This window comes from Salvelinus sp. IW2-2015, unplaced genomic scaffold (assembly GCF_002910315.2).
Source record: "Salvelinus sp. IW2-2015 unplaced genomic scaffold, ASM291031v2 Un_scaffold1214, whole genome shotgun sequence".
Classification (NCBI taxonomy): Eukaryota; Metazoa; Chordata; class Actinopteri; order Salmoniformes; family Salmonidae; genus Salvelinus; species Salvelinus sp. IW2-2015.
The window spans coordinates 264,092-269,187 of NW_019942782.1; positions in this window are offsets into that span (position 1 = coordinate 264,092).

Sequence of the window (5,096 nt, forward strand, 5' to 3'; positions counted from 1 at the left end):
TTATGAAATGTCACAAGTGCGGAGAAGGGAGAATGAATGACTGCACAAGATGTAAGAGCAAGAGGTTAAAGTTACGTGAAAAAACTGCACACCACAACCAAGTCAACACCACACACACATTTACACCAATGTGATTTTCAACCTGAAGGATATATTTTCGGACATTTACATTACCAAGCAATCTACCCCACTTCACCCAGACTCAACACTTACCAAAGTCATCAACACACCTATTCCTGACGTACCGAGAACAATTACAGACCGGCCCTGCCCCTGACGATGCTGGGTGGTGGTAGAGTAGGAAAACCTGCCAGAAAATGCGCATGCGTGGAGGTGTGGTATTGCAGGTTTCGTTGGTGTGGCGCCATCTGTGGTAGGGTATATATCACTCCGTAGTGGTGGTGGTGGTCATGGGGACGTAGTCTTGCTCGTATGTGGAGGTGGGCCTGAGGAGAGTGATCCTGGCGGCTATTGGATTTACTACTACATTCGGCTCTCTTTGTTGTGAGGCTTTTAGTAGAATTGGCCCTGATCTAATCGATAACAATCGTATGTCAGTGGCCTGAATGGATTGGTCTGAGATATGAACGTCACTGGCAGCTTGCGCCGAGTGCAGTCTTATCTTGCAGCCGCCTGAGGAAAGAGCCGCCCTTGGCGCGTACAACCCCATTTAGCTCCCAAGACCATACAACATGTAGGTGGTACAGCAACAAGGTAGAAAGTGGGAAAAGCAATCCAGTCTGACACAAGCCGAGTAGCAAACCAGACCAACTGGCGACATACAACAATGAAGTACCAAGCGCCAGGCGTGTTGAAACGTTAAATCCGGGTGACAGGCCTTCTATGGTGGCAGGAGGGTAATAAGCGGTGCAGGCCTTGGTGGTGAGAAAGACGGTAGTGCAAAATGAATTGCATACTGATGATTATATTATCCTAAAGCATACAAGCCCAGGCTGGAAGATTAGCCGAGATAGTGCTGACCTTTTTAAAGTTAGCCATAATTAGTTGCCACGCCACCGACGACCGGAACTTCGTGCGAAGTAGGAAATTTACAAAAAGGAGATGGCGAAACAAGCTACACTCAAACAAGTCACCAGTCCATGCTTCTGAAAGCGAAGAAGGAGGAAGGAAAAATCCGCTGGCATCAGCAAGGCCGAAGTGGGATTTATCTTGTCCAAAGCGATCGTTTGTGTCCGAAATGCGCTCCCCCCTAACCTGACTCCCGTACTTAGTATAGGGAAAAAGCAGACCCCACTACTGGAGCCCCAGCCGCTAATGGGCCTGGACCCATACAGGTAAGTTGGGCGGGACGTGCCTTTTAACCAGGTGTAGCGGGGGGCGCCAGAGACACGTCTGAGCCCCTAGGAGCTGAGTGAGATGTCATGTGGTTGTATGAGGGGGTATATTCTGTGTATCAGGAAATGATGATCAATCGCTGTTTCAAAGGACGAGCAATAACGCCCAGTAGTGGAGGAAATGGAAGAAAGTCTGAAAACTGAGAGAGTAGATCCTCTGGAGTCAGTGTCTCCCATTCAATGTATAAAGTCCAACCAAAGAGTAATTGTTGAAGGCAGCCCCAAAAAATCAATTGTCATGGCTGACATGGGACAACGAGACTGGTATATCTCGGATTAGAAACCGTGATGAGTAGCGTTAAATCGGGTAATTAAGATGAATGTAATGAAGTAGAGAAATATATATGTGACACCATCACGAGTTAATAACTATATAAAATCCGATTACCTGGTGTCCCAAACACTGAATTATCACTGCTTTGACATTAACTTGCACCCGGTCCCTCGAAAAATCTTCCCAAAGTCCCGTTGAAAGTGATAACATTTGCGTAAAATTTACAAATTTTTCTGCGGTGCAACCATGTTGAATTTTTAAACCCAGTTACCTGCTAATAACCCACGTCACACTCGTAAGTATTTGGGTCTGTCGAACTAGTACAATTGTGCTGCGCTGTGTGGCTGTTATGTGTGTGTGTGTGATGTGTTGTGTGTGTGTGTGTGAGAGAGAAGAGCATTGTGGATGCGGGTAATAGTCGCTTGTGGCGGTAGTGCAAAAGAATCTTATTTTGTATTTAGCCTCCCGCTGGGTGTGGAGTGAATTTAAGTCTGACCTTTTTAAATTCGTGTCTACTGAGCAATGAGTCCAGTAGCCGCTTCTAATAGTGAATTAGCAGCAAGAGGAGAAAATACTCACTTCAAAAATTACTCTTCTGGGCGAATGAAGAGGTACTGTGGCTAATCAGCAGTCGATTTATCCTGTTTCGTGGTTGGTTCCCGAAATGGCTCCCTAACTGACCTTATTATATAGAACTACTGGGCTATATGGCTGCTGGTCGGGAACGTAGCATGCTTTTCGTGTGTGCTATCCAAAATCGCTCATAGGTTGAATGTAGAGATTGCGCAGGCAGGAGAAGTGTGTTGAAGCTCCTAGACTGTGAGATGTCATTTGTATGATTCTGATCAGGAAATGATGACAACGCGTTTCAGTAAGAGAGCAAAGTAAAATGGAAGACAAGAAGTGCATGGAGACAGTACAGAGTTCTATGTTCAACATTTGTCAAAGCCGTCAAAAAATGTAATGTTGAACCCCAAATTAAATTCATGTATGGCTGACATTTGGACACAACTTTCTGTGAAATGTTGTAACTATCGTTAATTAAGTTGTAGATGATTAATAATGTAACATCAGAGTTAATGAATATATAAAATTATTACTTGTCCCCTGAATATCCTGCTTTGACATTAACTGCCACCCGCCCACAGAAAACTTCCTTCAATGTTAAATACATTGATCGTATTACATTTGTCTGGTGAAACCAGTGTGAATTTTCTACCCAACCCAACCTGCCATAACCCACGGTACTACATTGTATATTGGTGTCTGTGAACATTACACTCTGTCATGTTGTAAACACGCACACTACACATCATGTGTGTGTAGTCGAATGTGTGTGTGTGATGTCAGTGTGTGACAACATCTGTGTGATACACTGTAGACGAGACAGCCAGACACGAGACAGCTGGATGAGAGTAAGGTACGTGATTCGGTATTGACACAAAAGACTAAACACTACACTAGCTGACATGTGCTGACGACCTAGCGTTTCTGTGCATGAGCACCACACAACACAAACACACATGCCAACAGACCACCCACAAGTGCTCTCTCTCTGCTCTGTGTATTCGACCACACACACCTACACACACAGGCACACACACACTGACACACTAGCACACACCACACTTCTCCCAAGCTCTCTCTCTCTCACACACCAACACTACAACACTCACGAGCACAGATTTCACACACACAGTATATCTGGGGGGATTGGAAGGTCAGTCCTCCGTTAAGTGGATTGTATACGCTGCCTAATAGTATGTCTGGGGCGTGCCCAGTGTTGGCCCGAGCCACATGAACAGACATACACCTTGCTCACACACCACAGACATACGGTCTTCACAGGAACACATCACGGACTCGGATGAAAGACTAGTGGAGGAAAGCACAACGTGGCTCCAGACCCTCTAGACACGCAACGAATCTTCTGTCCAGAGGTCATAGACAAGAACAAACAACAAATTAGTCACTCACAGGGACGGCTTATTTATGTTCTGGAGCCATTACGCCCGTATACTCATCAAAATTCCTCTATCTCCTCCCACAACGGGAATAGATGAAGATGAAACCGAAGCAACCACTAAATATATGTTTGCAACCGTGAAATCAGAGATCAAATATATGTTTGCCAACCAGTGAAACAGAGAATAATAGAACCACACCCACCCACAAAGTCTGACCGAAGTGAAAACAGACGATAACTATATGCTATGACCAGTAAACAGAAAAGATTAACATATATGTACTTGCACCAGGAAAACAGAGATCAATTATATGTTTGACCAGTTGAAACAAGAGATAATAGATGTTATTGACAGTGAAACAGAGGCATAATATCCATGTTTGACCCCAGTGAACAGAGACTAATAATTATGTTTGACCAGTTGAGTGAAACAGAGAGGAATATATGTCCAACAATTACACGTTGACCGGCGTGTCTGAAACAGGAGATAAATATAGTGAACTGACCGGTATTGAACACAGAGGATACTATACGAATGTGCCTTGACCAGTTGAAAACAGATGCATCAAAATATCAATGTTTGACCAGTAGAACCAGAACGCATAACATAATCGTACATTGAACCGAGATAAACCAGAAAATTCAAACAAGTAGATGTTGACCGGTGTGAAACCAGACGAATCAGACATATATGTCATCAGCACCACGACTAGCACACCAGACAGAAATGGCAATCATCATGTCCGTCCCGACCCAGTGACACAGAGACACTACACAAACTAATATGTCACAATTGACCGGTGACAACAGCCAGCAGTAATTATGAGCCCCCAGAGCGCCAGGGCGCGCCAGCCCACCACAAACACAACACACAACCACACACACAACCAAAACACAACGGACCAAAAAAAAAAAGAAAGCGCGCGCAAAGAAGAAAAAAGAAAACAAGAGAAGAAAAACAACAGAAAGAAAGGACAAAAAAAAAAAGGACCAGAAACCCAGCAGAGAAAGAGAGGGTCAAACATATATTATCTCTGTTTCACTGGTCAAACATATATTATCTCTGTTTCACTGGTCAAACATATATTATCTCTGTTTCACTGGTCAAACTTCTATTATCTCTGTTTCACTGGTCAAACATATATTATCTCTGATTTCACTGGTCAAACATATATTATCTCTGTTTCACTTCATCTATTCCCTGTGGAGGGAGATAGAGGAGATAAGAACCAATCTCAGACAAAAACTCCCTGCAGACTAATATTTTTCTCTGTCCTCTTTCTGTCTAAGTCTGACAGTGTGCTTTCTCCACTAGTCTTTCTGTGTGTGTGTCCGTGTATGTCTGTGTGTGTGAGCATGTGTGTCTGTTCATGTGGCTGGGCCACACTGGCAGCCCCAGACATACTATAGGAGCATACACCACTGGAGGACTGACCTCCCCAGACGTGTGTGTGTATATGTGTGTGTGTGTGTGTGTGTGTGAGAGAGAGAGAGCTTGTGG